An 18,242-nucleotide genomic window follows, 5' to 3' on the forward strand; every position below is an offset into this window, starting at 1 on the left:
AGAATTAGAATCCACGGACTCGGCTATACATCCGCGTTATCGTGACAATCCGTGCGAATCTATCTGGAGTAATTGAGTTTTCCACAATTATTCGAAGCACTTATCGTTTGCGGATAGGAGATGATTTCAAATGGTGAAAAATTCTTCTTTAGGTATACATTTGTTTACCTTGTTGTTTGCAATCAATCGTGTACTTTGTCGAAAGTAAATGGACTTTGTGTATAACGCAAAGTTCACTGTTAACTTCTTGAAATCGCAAAGGACTTTAGAAAAAGCGATATAATGATACCTAAGAAATCGTTTGAAGATGAGATCGTTCGAAATCCAAACACAAATCACTTAGTTTTCAACTGGGCCTGAAATATTTGAAAATCAAATCATATGAAATCGGATGAAATCGCCTAAAATGGAATGAAATTATTGAGAAACGGGTGAAATCATTAAAACCTCGTAATCGCTTGTCACGTAATCTGCAAGTGAATATAGCCTCTCGTTTTATATTTCGATACACCAGGATGTCAGATGATGCGATGATCGATTTGAAACGTTTAATGGATCGACGGATACATACCTGTTCCATTGTGGTTCCATCGATGTAATTTAAACGAACTTTAAGTGCCTTTCAAACGAACCAGGCAGGTAAAAAGTTTTTAATTGATTATCTATGCCCGTATAATTACGTCGAACTCTATAGAATTATGACGAGTGCAGAAAGAGATTCGCGCAGTTGCTGATGCGGTCGTTCAAGTCTCTCGTATTATCGTTTCGATAGTTTCAACGTATATTTGTAGGCTAATTGTAAATATCACGTGATCATGATTTATACAAGGAGAATTATATTTCGATCATGATTATTAATCTGGGAATCACGTCTTTCTTGTACACTCTACTGTATATCGTATACCCGTAATTTATTTATCGACTTTTACCTTATTATTATACCAATGAAAGGAGAAAAAAAAAATCATGGCTATAATTGCTTTATACCTGTTCGTGGAGTACGTGTATTAATAATACCCAGAAATAGGCGTGATATGATGTGTCTGGAGGATATAATATCGCGTAAACATCGCGCCGTACAACAGATTTAATGTCAGTTAATTCGATAGAATTAATTAATTATAGGATAGAAAATTTTTACTTTTAAAAATGAAATAAAAATAATCGCTTTACAGTTTGTACGATGAGAAAAATTTCACTTGTTATATCACTTGTATCGCAGGAAAATGTCTTAAAAATAATCATTTTACCTAATTATAGGTGTCAATAATTCATTATCCTGTTACTGAAACACTCGACTTGACTATAAATCTGTTTGTTTAGCAAGAAAGTAGGTATAGCAAGAATGAGCACAATAAAAAAAAAGTAATAACAATAATTCATACATACTAGGCTTTCTACTTACAGCTGCAAGACAAATTTTCATTTTGTACCGAGAATGATGTTTTTTTTTTGCTACGTTAGGTAGAAAATAAAAATAGTTAAGAATTGTACACGTAACATAGTAATGACATTTAGAAATCTCTCTCGGTCTAACCTGTATATATATGTATATGTGAATTAAACTATAAAACATGATTAGACTATCGCGAGAGAAGCAAATGCAGTTTACAAACATAAAGTCATAGTTCGAACCGATCCGCAGGGTGCAAGAAGTACGTTTTCACCAAATAAATTCATTCATACCTTACATAACGTTTTTCACGCGCGTCAAGTTGATCAGTATGTAAAAAAAAATAAAAAAAATAAAAAAAAAAAAAAAAATCCTTAGAATCAAACCGCGGTTCTGTATAATCTCAATTCGAATTGAGAATTCTAAAATAAAGCCAAGGTAAAGACAAGAAGACAAGCTCAAGATACCTGGATTAAAGTAAATCTCACAACGCAACATGACTTGCCGCTGACCGACATTGAATGCACGAATGAATCAAATGACGAATGAATAAATCATTCGCCTATAACGAATAATTATAATTCCTCCGATGCACGAGAGTGTAAAGCGAGATCCTGACGGGAGTGGGATGGATCCACGCATGGCTGAATACCTGGATATCTCCGTAACACCTCAGCACATATGGTAGATGCATATGGTGTTTACTTACGCACGTACATACACAACGTGTGTACCTACCTTGAGGCATAGCTACATCGGAACCCCGCGGTCGCGATTTAGCGGGTAGGAATATACCTACACGTAAAGAAAACTTTCTCCGTTGATCTCTCCGCGTTCTCAGCTTCTCTCTAGGAGTCGATGGAGGTCCATGGCACAGCTGGCTGTGTTCCCCGAGAAAATATTTATTCCCGGATCTTCCTAGCGGATAATTATAAGCGATCAGATGGTCGAGTTTGTGCCATAATTCATTAAGGCGAATACCTATATAGGGTTGTTAAAGAGAGATAAAAATATTCGCAACGATCACGCCTGCACTCGAGTGCAACGACGACGACGACGACGACAGCACTGTGCCAGGTCCGATACACTTTACTAGTGTAATTGAAAGTTTAAGGTTCGTTGGCAATGCCTCGGAGGTGTTTCAAAGTGAAACCGGACGGCGAAATATCACGTAGTTTGCAGGCTGGTTCGTTACATGCCCGCTGTTTTCACCGAATAATCATTCCGCGTTGCCATTTGCGACACCGCCCGTCGACACCCGCATGACTTATACATATTCACAGCATGGCCACGATGTATGGATAAATACGTATAAGTCTGATGGCTGTGAGATTAATCGGCAATTAGCGTGCCGCGTTGGGAGGTGCTCGTCTTTGGTGGAATTTTCTGCAGCAGGAAATCACCAAGTGTAATGAATCGATCGATCGAATACTGATCACAGACGCATTCTTCTTTCGGAACGGTTTCTGTTCAACTCGTTATTATTGTACATACTTATATACGAGAGAGTTCGCCAACGGTTTAAAACTTCTCGCACGAGCGTATTGCAAAAATTTATAATATTATATAGGTATATATGCTCGAGTGGGAGTTCGAAACTGTACGTTTCCACCTCCGCAATCATCAACTCTCGTCGTGATTTGCAAATTTTATTCTTTTAAAACGTATCGATTAATCACGCCAAAATTACCGATGACTAAGAATTTTCAAACATAAACGAAAATCGCAGCTACGATGAGACGAATTGAAACTTAGATAAAGGAAAATAAAACGATTAAAAAGTTTTCAAAGGTGCAATTTGCGCCAGTAATAAGCGCCAAGATAAGTCAAAACCATCAGTTTAAACCTCGCAATAAAATATTTTCTCAAATTATTGGCATCTTACCTTGCGTTAATCAAATTCGCTCAGATATATTACCGTCACACAACAATTAAAAAGATCCACAATTGGCTCATATAAAATTACATTTGCTGTACGTGATTTGAACCAGGGAGTCCAATTATCTGTGAAAACAGTTTCCCAGAAAAAAATCATTATTTATCAAGTTTGTTCTCATTTATACAATAAATGAAAAATACAAGAGTCACACAAACAAGAATATCTTATATTTGACTAGAGCACAGCTCATTGCGAAGCGAATTTGTAAGAATTGTCTGAAAGTTGTAAGAAAATTTGTACTTTTTCCCCTCAAATGGCTAAATTTTGACGAACCTAGAATGAAACTTAGTACATTCCAGAAACGACCTAAAATCCCCTAAAATTTCCACATTGTTTCCAGGGTGTATAAAATTCCCTAAAAATTCCATAATTTCCACGAATACTTGTTTACGTTCGAAACTCTTGATTCTCGCTTTCCAAGATCAGTTCCATCCTTAAATCCTACTCCAACTTGAACATGTACCTACTTCTGCCACTTCTTCCTGCGATTACCCCAAGTTCCATCACCCTTGACGCAAGAGACACGCGTTACGCGTGTCGGGGGGGCAGATATCGAGGACAACGATGAGTTCATTGGGCAAGGATCACGTCGACGTCGCGGTGCACAAGTAGGCAGGCATGATACAGGCTGACGATGCGATGATCGCGAGGAACGGGGTCAGTGAGTCGCGCACCTCAAGATTTCAGAATTCGAACCACGCTTCCAGATCCGTTACCCGTCTTCCCACGTTCGGTCGTCCAGGTGCCCCAGGGCACGCCGCGGTTCCCTCGCACCGGAACACACATATTATGGTATATGGTACGTAGGTACTCTTATGGTTACCGTGTAGCTTTACACGAACTTTTCTCAACGATCTCTGTACGATCGAGCGCAGAAGACGCCGAGCTGAAGCGGCGGCTCCAAATTCTGTATAATCAGGTTTACTTTATACTTCCTTAAGTTTTCTCATCTCGATTCAAGTGAGCCGTTGGAACGGTAAATTTGCCAATTTCGCCATGATGAACCGGCCTCGTTAGATTTTTATACATTCATAAAATCGAATCCAGTTACTGTTACAACGTGCCCATCTCCTCTACGGGATATCTTACTCACAATCGTCATTGATTGATCGGTACTAAATTGTACGGGTACAAGATATTGGGAACTTGACGAATGACCCGCTGAGGCGACTGTAATGGGTGGGGATCGTAACTTGGAAGGCATCAATATTCGGAATAGTCGATGTATCGAAATTTCAAACATGCGAAAATCAAATGACGAAAGATGAATTGTTCGATATCGCGATTTTCGAAAGCGCCACTGATTAGAATGACTATTAATCAGCGAAAATTTCAAAAATCAACATTTTCAACAATTCATCTTTCGTTATTTTATTTTCGTATGTTTCAAATTTCGACCATCGGCCATTCCAAATATTATTGCTTCTAAGTTTTAACCCCCACCCAATATAATCAGAACCTCAAAATTGCACATCGCATTTGATGACCCTTTTTTCTTCGTGTGTTTCTTCATTTACCGCGTCGTCTTAGTCATCTAATTTTAATTTTTTATTTTTTTTTACCATCTCCGCACCCTTTTTTCCCTAATTGATTCGAGTGCGGTTCTTCACCATCCGTACCCCATCCAACGTGATCAGGAATTCGGGGAAAGGCGAGTGGAGCCGGTTTCTGTGTACCCACGTACCGAAAGTACACACAGCAGACAGTTTTCTCCTCAATGATTTCCCGCGCATCTTAAGCTTTAAGGTGCGCGTGTATGTGCATATATATATACATTATTTATGTAAACATATACATTTACGCGGTGTGCATACATGTGTACATACCTACCAGAATCTCGGAAAACGGAAATAACTCATTTGCCTAGACATTTGCCCTCGAGCTATAGGCTAAAGGAGTTTAACGCCTTTATAGGTAGGCTGCATATTTATTTCCCGATGATATGTTGCAGGAAGAACAAACGTGAATGTTGTTTATTGTGACGTTACAAGACGCGTATGCGAGTGAATGTGTCCTGCAGTACGTAGGTACCATCACTCGGTATTATAATGAGCTAGATTCAGGTTTATGGACACAACTCAAGGGGGACGAGAATTACAGAATAGAAACCGAACAGAAGGGGGGGGAGGGGGGGGGGGTACAAGGAAAATATTCATACGTGACTATGGAATGCGTCGATATTGTCCGAACGAGGAATTATTTCTGTCCTGCACAGGTTTTCCAGAAAGAAAATTATGCTTTCTACAGATCGACTTCGATTATCTAAGAAATGAAAGTCCGCGATAGAAATACCTCATCGGTTTAATGCTGCTTCTCTAACTAGCCTCATAATCCCAAGGTATTCTATCGAATGAACTTCCAAGAAATTTTTATTTATCGCTTGTCACACGAAGATCATCGGTTGTAAAAATATCTGATTTCAGGATCTGATTTGTCTTGTTTTTAATTGAAATTTTTGGATACCGGAAGTTTATTGTCAAACTCTCGAATGTTTCTATACAGATTTTCGACTCTTTTGGATACGATAAAATTCTGCAATTCTTCGAGTCGATAACTTGGCAAATATTATTAATAAAAGATTTTAAATATACTCGATGGGTGCATGAAACTAGGTTACCACCACGATAGTAGTGGAAAAACTGATACAACAATAAAAACCGTATTATTGCACTGTAAAGAGTTGTTTTTCAATGAATTATCTATTGCAGAAATACATGAGAAAAGAAACCCTTTACGACACACGTTAAATTTATTACATTCCTATAGCACACACATATATATATATATATATAAAAACGAATGTTGAAATCCACAAGAAAAGTTGTGTAATAAATAATGAAGCTAGATATATTCAAGACCAGAAAAAAAGTTTAATTATTATTTATAGGCCAATCCGATGTTCCGTAAATTTAAATTTTCCCCAAAACCTTGGGTAAATTTTTTTCCAACAGTCGTAATTTCCCGCGTGTTGTAAATTTTCGTTTAGTCTCCGTTTCGTCATGTCTCTGTTGACTTTTGTCCACATCCACTAAGTCACGGCTCTTTAACAGTGACAGCATTTTTCGAATCTTGAATTTCTTTCGAAACCCCTTTAGGTCGTTGGAAAAGTAACGCTGCTCAAGTAAGTTCAAGCAACGTTTGCGCAGCGGCTTGGCACGTATAAGTCACGAGTGTCTTTATTCGCGGTCAGGTCAAGTCAGGTCGGGTCGAGGTCGACAAGATCCGGACATAAAATGGTCGTCAGCGTCAGTAAGTCGCGTAATATTTGCAGTCCTCGAGGATCCGGTTTCCGGTGGCAGCTGAATGATAGAGTTTTCACAATGGTAATGGTCATTGGTACATACATTTCCTCACCTTGAAAACGCCTCTCACTTCGCACTTCAGGTTATACGAGTGATTACACACCTCCGCACTGCTGCAACAATGGCTCATGGATTCAGTGACAGCGGTAAAACAATCGGTACCGCTATACCGTATGCATTATTGATATCTACGCGGTGGCGAAAGAAGACAAGCGCTAAAATATTCATAGAAAAAGATGGAAAGAATAATTTGAGAGAAAAAAAAAAAAAAAAAAAAAAAAAAAAAAAACAAACACGTCGGTTTCATATACGATACGCAGGAATGCCGGGGGTCCGCGAGATCAGAATGAAGTCACGTTGTAACGGCACTCGAAGGACGCAATCATCACATTATCTCCAGGGAGAGCTCACGCTGCCGCTTAATGCACCTGCATCAGCATCACCGACGCGCCAACATTTACCGTACAACACGGTAGACGCAATCCCGACAAGCGGAATGAGGATAGCGAAAATAGTAGAATTTTTTAAGGCAGTAGGGAAAAAACGTTTTTGGCGCCGTGATAAATTGATCGTTTTTCTCATTTCGTTTTCCAGGGTATATGAATTACCTGCCAAATGAGTGACGTCATTCCAAAAGATTGATTGAGGTGTTCAAAGTTTTTGCCAAAAGCTTTGATTATATCTTGGCGAACAAGTTCCTGTTTCCGAAAAGCAGGAAACTGTAACCGTCATAAAAATGATGATAAAAGTGCAATGGACCCGTAGTTCCAATCGAATGAACTTCCTGTGTCGAGTAGATATTGTTTTTTGTTTTTGTGTTCTTTAGTTTTCTAAGTTCATTGGACGATGCTGCAAATGCGGTTGGGGACTTTGCCGAAGCGGAAGTAGGTGTCTCCGAGAGTGCAATGCAGCTGTTCGAAACTCTAGGGAAAGTTTTGCTCTATTACACGGTTAATAATTCGCGTTATAGCTTACGTGGGTCAATGACAGCGAGCAGTGCCAAAGAATGCCCCTCGAGGTCGTCGCGGATTCTAAACCGACTAAGAATTCTCGCTTAAAAATCAAGCAAAGTACGTATTGAGATTGAAATGGCAAAATTGCACATCACGGTTTTTATAAATATGCAAATGACGTTAACGTCGAGAATAATTATTAAAGGAACGATGGCGGTCACTGGGTCTTTACAAGACGCGCGTGCGGCGTCCGCAGTTGTTTTTTTTTTTTTTTTTTTTGTTTTCTTTTCATGCTTTGCTACAGCGTAGTGGAGATGATCGTCGGCGTTTCTCTTACGCATACATATATGTATAACCGATGACAATGGCGGTAGGACGAGCCACGAGCGTAAGCTCGATGCAACGTCGCGGTAAACGACTAACGTGCGTAATGCTAGGGATGTAACTGTAACCCGAGCGTGCCTCTTATTGCGCGCACCTAATTACCGGTTCGATATCGAACGAATACCTACCTGCGAGCGAAAGAGTAGGCCGCGCATGATCGTATAACTTCTCTGCACGAGCCAGAGATGGATGCACGCTGTTGTACAGTTACCCCGACCTCCCCGGTCGCCGCGTCCTTACCCGATACACCTTGCGACGTGTTTTCTGCAATTGCAATAGCCTCTCGGCAGGCACGCTTCCGTAAACATTCCGCGACACAGTTTGGCGCCACGAATAAGGGCGGAATCGGCGACGCGAAGACTGAAAAAATATCTCTTAGAAACAGACGTCGATTATTATTGAATTCTTCCGATATATCAATCTACTGAAAAGTAATTTACTTCGTTAGATCCTGTTTTACATTTCAAGTTTACGCGGGCTGGTAGGAATTCCGGAATAGGGGAAGAACGATGGAAGATGGTCGGAATGTGGAACGGAAAAAAAACGATGGAACAGGGTAGGAATACATGGAACAAGGGCGGAACGCTGGAATAGGGTAGGAATACAGCACGAAGTAAATGACAGGGAATGTGGAACAGAAGAGGAACGATAGAACCAGGCAGGAATAATAATTTAACAGAAAAAATCTAATCTAATAAAATAATTATTCTTGCTCATCTAACGCTGAATTATAAATTATCTAATTCGTATTGCACGAGCTCAAATATCATACTATAACTGTTCGTTATGCGATCGTTTTCGAAACAAATTCAAATTCAAATTCAAATTCAAATTCAAATTCAAATTCTAGAACGTATCATCGATTCGTTGTATGTTTAAAACATGCCGAGCTTAAATTATACGTAGACGCGCGTATATCGCGCAATCGTTGTAACAAGGAGCGCGTCTCTTTATTAGGATGCAGCATAGCGATGCGGGACTTATACGCGCATTTACAATCGCGTTGACGTATATAGTGAAGTATAGTATCCGCGCGAGTGTCCAACCCGCATTCACGCGTCTAAGACCGCAATCTGGGACGGGATCTTTCACTCCTAGACTTGTGTACACGATACACTCATACCACTAAACTTGCGAGTTTTACAGAGGCATATACCACGAGCTCCAGTGATCGAGGCTGCTGCTGCTGCTGCTGCAACTACTACCCATATTGCAATAATGACAATGGGACATGCGATGGACGATCTTATGCAACGATAATTTTACATTCATCAGGGTTGGAAGTCTCATTGCATTTTCAAGATTGTGCATTACAGATTTTTACGTATGTGTATGCACGGATAAAAATCTCGTTGAAATTGTATTACACTGAAGAAATGACACGCAGGAAAGACTTTTTCCTTAAATTTCTTTTTTCTTCTTCGTTTGTTTTCCATACGACGAGAAAAGTTTGCTAATTCCCGTATTCTTCTGCACTTATACAATATGTTCAACACGATATTATTATTTCTATAATAAAAAACTGAAATAATTCCAGCTGGAATAAATTCCTAATTTCCATATATTTGGTATACCTTTACGTATATCGAATATAAATTATTGGATGTGTTGAAAACTAAATGATCGATACATTACAGCGCAAGATAAAAAAACTTGGAATTAAATCTAATACATCAATTATTTATACTCAATTGATATATATATATTTATCATTCGTAAAGTACAAAATATATATGCTAGGTTGCAGTCTGCACATGTTGTATACCTATATATTCATGTAGAGATCATAAGTATAAAATACCCGCGAGCAGTGGAGCGGGACTCGATTATATATGTATATAAAGAGGTATCGCGTTGCCTACCGGATCTCATATACGCGTATTTTTTCGCCCACGATATAGGCCCGAACTTTAGTCGAACGCGTTACGCATTCGCGCATATAGCTTTGCCAGACATTATTGGGTATGAGAAAGGCTGCTTTCGATGTATCGATTGAAATATCATCTCAATCTCTGTCCGTTTCTTCGATATTCCACAAGTTTCCATCATGCGTGAATTATTTACAGCGACGTACTGTCTTAAGGTCTTCAGGATTTTTACCAATTAATAATAATAATAATAAAATTTACTAATCCTTACGCTGCAGACCAGGGTCAAAATGATACCACGGCATGTTCAACGAAAATTCCATGTAGTTATGAAAAATGTGATAAATAAATTGATTTGATCTAAGTAAGATAAGTAATGAAGTATCGTAAAAATCGTTAAAGTTCATTCTTTCTTCAAAAATTCAACCCCACTACCTCCAATAAATACCTGTGTTTCATAACCGAGTATCGCAAAAAATTTTTCCTGAAATGTCCGTTTCTTGAGAGCTACTTGATCAATTTTCAGCTCGAAATATTAAAAATTCAGTGAGTTATGATTTTTTTTAGTGTAATGATCCATCGTCCGGTATTTTATTGTTTCACGGATTTTTTTTTTTTTCTTCATATTTCAAATTCCATTTTGCTAAAGTTAACTAATTTACCTTGAAGTACAATAGTTAAAGACTATCCCGGAATTTTTCAAGTTATTATGATTTTTAATGTAGGATCTCCAGCAACTCCTTTGCGACGCAGTGTATGTCCATTAATTGAACTTCTAACGCGTTTGATAAAATTTTACCTATTTTATCATTGTTATCAGAAATTGTAAGACCTGTTTGAATTACCGATTTTTTTCGCAATTCCAGTACTGCGCAGTAATAAATTGCACAAGAAAAAACAGCAAGAATTTTCGTCACCTGCAGTCACAACACCCGTCTCACCGAATGGTTGGGGTTAAAATTTTCCGCATGCATGTTACAGAGACGCGGTTAATTTCCGTCTCATCCTTATGCACACGAATCGTGCGAAAATATCTGATATTGCTCAAGGTGTGCGGATTCTCTCCATTCGACTCGACGTAAATTACGTCGGCATAATCCGCGAGCTTTCCACTAATTATATCCATCATCTCGACCGCGAGAATCTTGCTAAAACAGGCACGATGATCCCATGTGTGTGAGTACAGAGCTAAAAATGTGTGGAAGGATAAACCGGCGAGTTACGCGACGATGAAGCGATGGATACGACGACGTTCAATGGGAACCTGGCGTGCCTATATACACATTTATATACTATATATATATATATATGTTTGCATGCATGTACTTGCACGCGTTATACAATCGTCAACGACGTCAACGCGACGGTTTTGTAACAGGTTGTTGCCATGGCGTTACATTATATATATGTATCCACTACTCATAACAACTGGAACTATAAAACCAGCCTCTGGATAACGAAAGAAAGAAAGTTTCGACTGCCACTGCATACTTTCGGTCCCACAATTTGAGAAGCGTGCTGCGGAGATGATGCGAACGCTACTAATTACTGTCGGATTATGTTTACCCATCACCTGTAGCCAAGCCTGGAAGTATATCACGAGCTGCCTCAATTTCTCAATTTTTATGTACACACACAATGCAGGGGTTCGTTCTCTTACTAATTGTAATTTGCAGTAGAAGCGACCAAACGCAAAGAAATGACATGAAAGAAATTTGGCTATGCATTTTTATGCACAAGATTTATTCACGAACTTGCACAAGACTTACAGATAAAATAGAGATGATTTAAATTTGAAAAATAGATGTAAAAAAATCGTTTCAGGAAGACTCTCACGAATATGAAGAAAAAGTGAATAGCAAAATAAGAGTACAAAGAAAAGATGGGCGGTCAAATTTTCACCCTGGTGATGAAAAAAAAAAAAAAATCGCATAAATACCTACGTATTCGACGATTTGTATGTACATTACTTGTGAAATCGTCAAGATTGTGAGATTAATTCGTTTCTGAAACTCAATCCCAAATGCATATTCGAAAGTTTTTAATTCGTACGGAGCGGTAGATCACACGGAATTGTGAGTGAAAAAAAAAAAGAAAAAAAAAAAAGAAACCAGAAAAAAAATAATAATTAAAAAAAGTAACGTCCAGTTCGGTAACAAGTAACAGACGCAATACCGGCTCAGGCCTTGAGTCGGCGATCTTTTTTCCTTCTTCCTTACCTTGTCGCAAAAAAGTCTAAAAATAAGTGTCGCGCCACGATCGTTAATATTTTTTTGTTCGCACGCAGAAAGAGTGTGAATAATAAAGAGATGAAACAATGAAGAACTGAATAAAATTTTTTTAACATATATCACTAAATATACAAATATTATCAAAATACTGTTATATATAGAAAGTTTGCGACAATGGCGCTGTAATAACGAATCCTATGATACCTGCACGCGTGAAATTTGCACTTTGAATGAATAAAATGTGACACTCTGCACCTATTATTTCATTAATAGAAATGAGCGCGTGTGTAACGTTTGTACACACATATAATTCGGATGGCTGGTTATCGCGTGTCTAGAATAAGGCTGGAAACGCCCTCGTCGATGCTTGGACGTAGGTACATACATGTAGTTAAGTTCGCGAGCCTGAACAGGACGATAAGATCGCGTTCAACGTCCCGAAGAATAATCGCATGCGAGCGTTTCTCGTTCTTCGAACCGCGTAATAGCGAAGTCAAACGTTTTGCGGCGCTTCGCCGCTTCTTATTCCTACCGAAGCACGACTACTTTTATTCGTACGCCCATCGCGTTACGATGTGTTCATAAAATGTACTTGAATATAAAAACGTACGCACCTTCGTACCTCGGCGTCATCTGCCTCTCTTTGTCAACTGCGAAAACTTCCGGAAAGAAACCGGATTTTGTTCCAAAATCATCGGGACTTAGGTCCAGTGTTTCTGTCAATTCTTGACACAAGTATGTTTTCGGAAATTATTTCTTCATGAATTTTCACGCCATTGCAGGATGGCGTGTAAACTAAGGCTGGATTACTGGGAAAAGTGTGAATATTAACGTATCGTTTAAGAATTATTTTTTAAGAATATTATACAATAATATTAACAACGTTGACATTTCCGATGACCGATTGTAACTTGAGGATATCAGAATTTCTGTATACGTGAAACGTCGAGTTGTAATCACTTTAATTGTTAAGAAATTTAATTTTTACAAAGAACAACTAGCATCAAATCATAAAATCTTAAAATATAAATTTCACTACAGAACCAGCGACAGAAAAAAAAATCAATCCAGTCGAGTCGTACGAGAAAACAGCCATTTTTTTTTTACCTGAAACTTTCCCAAACTGCAAAGTAATAAAATCGTTTTCATTTTTCCCGAAGCTCCGAAGCTTAACTTTTGGCGAATGATGAAAAGGCTTTTGAAAATCGATGGAAAGAGTGTCCCAGTTGACAAGAAAGCTTCCGAAGCATATGATATTACGTAAACAACCTGCAGGCAAGGTGACGCGTCCCGATTTTCCCCGATTTCGCTTCCCTGGTCGTTCTCTCTTTTTAAATACACCTTTCATGTAGACCCGTGAAGGCCTCGGTTTATACCAGGTACCTATGTAACGTGCTTTTACTGTACGCATAGAAAAGGTCCTTGTTTGGCGGTAAAACCGAGTGCAGCAGAAAATAAGGCGACGGCCGATCGAACTGTCATGTCTCGAGAAATTAAAATTCTCACCGCTTTCTACGTCGCGATCCAGCTTCCCTCGGAGAAATGCAGAGCTCCGATACTCTTCTCGGCTACATCCACGGCCAGAGAATCACGCTTCTGTGCGGTTAACTTGCTTGCGTCATCCTGCGGCAGGACGATCCTCCTCGGTCACTTTCCGTTTCTAAATACGCGTGCGGTTCACCCGGTATTATCAATTTCCGCGAAGATCGCTACAATCCGTAGTATCGGATCTTCGCGATTTTCCCGTATTACGCGAGCTGTCTTACTTCAAATTTTCCACACTTGATGTTCATTCAAGCTTGCCTCGTTTCGGCCCAATCTCACAATAACGTCAAAGTCTCTTCTCGATAGGCGAAATTGCACGACGTTTAAAAACGGGTTTCTTTATTCATTGTGATTTTTTTTTTCTTCTTTACCGCGGTGACTAATCCGCGAATGATCTTGAGAATTCATGTAGGTACTCGGCACCGGTCAGATTTAGCTGTCATACTTTCAAAGCAGTTTAGCGAAGATATAATCCAACTGAGATATAATATTCGTACGTAGGCGCGAGTATTATGAGTTTCTGTAACTCGCGTTAGCCGTAGTTTATTATAATCACCAGTTTACTACGCAATTCCGTATAATAAAACGTCGCGGTTGTTTCTTCTACATTAATAGCAAATAAAAATGTCAAATTTCAATTAGTCTTCAACTAAACGATTTTCGACACATCACCATCACCGCTTCGGAAAATTGAAACTCAACACGTGATCAAAAGGGTAAATTGACAAGATACGTAATACAATTATATGTAAATATATGTATATTGTTAATCCTTTTATCTGCGAGGAATGCGGCCTACAGCTATCTAACGAATTAATCATCGTTCGAAACCGAATGGAAACCGAAGAATTTGCGCTTCGTTTCAAAGTCCTTCTTGGGCAACGCGTGAGCCATGCAGAGACTTTCTCGGGCTCTCGAATTTTCCCGATTAGGTATTACTCGATGACATAGTATTTCATCACGCTCGGTATTCGCACCGGATGCTGATCGATTTCTTTATCTTTTTCTCATTTTTCTTCACATTTGCACCATTTTTTATTCCCATCTGTTTACTACTTTGGAGAACAGTTAATAGTAGACGTTTTTTCACTTCTCCATGGCCGACTTCAACATTCTTGGGGACTTGTTTCAATCAATCGTCAAACAAGGCCGAGGACTCGAGGTGTCGAGAGTCGAATCAAGAATTCAATCTCTATCTACACTGTAGAACGTATCAAGGATAACCAATTTATCTTCTACAAGTTTGATGGAAACAGTTCCTGTAGTAACGAAATATAATCGTATTGGCTTAATTCGATCAAGCAATATTTGGACGCAACTATTTAATATCGCTTACTCGGATCTGATCAATGCCTTCTTTCGCATCTTCGATTTAGTGAGACAAAATTGATTAGACTCACTAATTATCTATGAATTCTTAACTAGACCGAGCAGATTTGAGAAAACCTAATTTTAACCAAGCAAACTTGAAATCTCGTAATTTCTCCTTCTTCTATGAATTATTTCTCATAGTTCCGGTCGATATTCATACATTATAAAGAAACCGATAATAAAATGATCGAAAACCAGTCTTATCTCCGTAATTGGTGAAATTAATGAATCATTTGGATCGGAAATAAATCATAAAATATATATCAGCATAAGACATGAAATTAAGGCTACTTTTCCATTCACCGGAACGGAAACGAACGGCAGTCTAGAAAAAGAAAAAGAAAAGCAAAAAAATCATCCTATAACTCGGATTACCTAAAACTGAAAGAATAACTTGTTACGGCAAAACTGGTTTACGTCAAGCCGCGAAATTCGTAAACTCGGGAAGACCCTGATTAAAATTGCACATGTCTCGCATAATTGTGATTGCTATTAATGTTGAATTTGCACAATGGCGACCTTGACATTTACCAACAACATACGAGTCGGGCGTGGCAGGCAGTCCGGCGCAACAAGTCGTTGTATGTAAAAATGAGTTCGCCTCGCGGTTTGAAAGGATCACGTTATTAAGATTATCACTTTGCAACGTGTCGTTTGACGGAAAAAAAATCAAACCAATCAAACAACCAGGCTGACAGCTGACCATATTTTTTCGTGTGTAGATGGTTGAATGAATAATTATCATTGATTACGTTTCATCAACGTAATATGACCTGAAAAATTTTAAACCTCAAAACTTACGATTTGCTTCCATGAAAATGAAAAACTTAGGTTATATATAGTGATAAAATGGCGCTGATTTTTCAATAAACGCCGCGTCCTCGGGCCATGGCCGTCGGCATTTTCCTCCTGGGCGGGTCCAGCGTTCCGTTGGCGTTCCTGAGGATCGGATAAGCCTGTTTTCACCTTTCTACGTCCCCTCGGCTGCTTTCTAACGCGTTCTCCGTCGGCGCGGCTTTGGGTTTTAGCAAGTGAAATCACCGGCTGCGGGCCCTTCGCCTGGAGGTCTAATCCTGCGGATAGGTCGACCCACTGGCACGAATTCCTGCCGCAAATTCCGCGCAGGTGCCCCGTCGTCGAAGGCAAAAGGTACCGCCAACGCTTTTCGCGGATCACAAGATGAGCCTGACTCCAATCGCCAGAGAGGGCCGGTCTACAGGCCCCGTTACCGAGCCTCCGGGCCCGTTTTCGAATTATCAATTCCCAACGTCGATTGTCCGGAAATTGGGTCGCCCTCAGCGCCGGAAGGCAGTCATTGATTATCGGCGACGAAGCAGTTTGGCCCTAATTTCATTCTGAAATGTTGGGTACGCCGGTAGAGGTATATAGCGAACGGAATGAAGCTGGTTTTAGTAAAGTCCGAGAAAATCAAGAGTGCGTGGAATCTGGTTATATACCGGAAGTGACGAAGCTCGTTCGAATCAGAATTGCGATCAGATCTATGAAGATTTTTCATAACATCTTACAGTAAAGATCCAATTTGCGAAGATCCAAACACAGTAGTGGTTAATGGCATTTTTGGAGCGAAAGTATAACAGAAAGTTTGAAATATTTCACGATCATATTGCCGCCGAAACTTGAATGAAACTTGAACTTGCTTGAATTTCTTTTTAATCGCAGCAAGATTTTTCGGAGAAACAGATGTTCATTGGCAAAAATATGCAGTATAAACTGCTAGAAATTACAATTTAGTATCAACCCAATGCGATGTTAAATTTTCTGATTAACCTATAACAAAAACTATATCGTCACGATTAGGGCCTGAATTAATATGCAAATACATATTTTGTATTTACAAAATGCAGTTTCTATTTTCCATAATTTTTCAAGTCTATATTATAATATACAGACATTCTATAATTTTGAATACACATTTATCCGGACTCTAGTCATAATCCATGGCGATCCATTTTCCTCCATTTTCGCATAGTGTTATAATTCCCAGCTCTGCAGACGGCAATGACCACTTGATTTCCGCCGGCGGAAGGCCTCCAATTCCGCGTTGACTGTTTACCCGGGAGTAAAGACATATTCCGGTATCTCGTGTCTAGATTTGAGAGAGTGTTCAAGGCGTCGGTAAGCCGCATACCCGCATACCTATGTATATGGACGCGTATTATACATGATACAGAGACTTTCGAAGCGAACTGGTTCAGCGGGTTCGCCGATAGGAATTTGCTCCCATTGCGTTTAATTAGCGGAGCCACGTCGGTCCCTCGTCTCGTATATCCGTGGAAGCGCACCTTCGATGAATGTGTAACAAGCACCGGGGCCCAGTGACCGAGTATCCGACGACTCACTCACTCACTCACTCCTCGGCCAAATCGCCGGCCTGAGTATCATCGGTCCAAGTGCCAACTCCAAGTAGGCCAACCCGAAAGAATTACAACGAACGTCGAACGACCTCCGTTGTGGATTCTCGTAAATTGTTCGTGAATTGACTCATCGTTTAGCGACACCATCTTCGATGTTTATGTACCCGCATTCTAGGCTCTAAACGGTTCTGCAATTACCGAAGGAAAGTTACTTACCACGACCTATCGCGAATTCACACCGAAAGATGATTTCTTTTTTTTTATAGATTTTATTCATTGTTTTTACTGTGAGCTTGGATCATGATATTCTTTTTTTTTTATTGATTGAAGTGATTGCCGTCAGAGTTTGCACTGGAAGTTACTGACTGCGTCACAAGCTTTGGTTATGTACAGCTTTTCATTGTTGCATTCATGTTAATTGTGATTTTTTTTTTTAATGCATTTGTTTGAAAATTTTTAGAAAGCGCTAAATTCCGAATTTCTTTGCTGGCGGAATTTGGAGTATGGTAATCAAACTTTGACGAAACATCAAAGTTTTGAATGGTCCGAAACCTGAAGCTGGAAGTTTTGAATGGGGGAAATATCGAAAGGATATTTGCTGAAATGGCGTAACTTTAAGAAATCAAAGTTCCGAAAATGCGAGAATGAGAAATTTTGAAAATCTGAAACATCGAAATTCCGAATGATCGAGGATTTTCAGTTATGCGAATTTCTCGCTCGGTGAAATTTCACCACTTTGATCTTTCTTTGTTTTTTTATATGCGATATTTTTACGATATTTTCACGAAATCCGTATCATCTGCAAAATAAACTGAAGCCTGCATCGAATAGAACATTCATCATTGCGGGTGATCAAAAACGGTCGATTCACCGTTGAAAGC

General features: G+C 39.3%; 1 protein-coding gene across 3 annotated transcripts in view; it reads left to right on the forward strand.

Annotated features, from left to right (window-relative positions):
• The window catches only part of LOC124408610, a 51,683-nt gene that overhangs the window by 587 nt on the left and 32,854 nt on the right, over positions 1 to 18,242 (forward strand). The window lies entirely within an intron of this gene.

This window comes from Diprion similis, chromosome 1 (genome assembly GCF_021155765.1).
Source record: "Diprion similis isolate iyDipSimi1 chromosome 1, iyDipSimi1.1, whole genome shotgun sequence".
Lineage (NCBI taxonomy): Eukaryota > Metazoa > Arthropoda > Insecta > Hymenoptera > Diprionidae > Diprion > Diprion similis.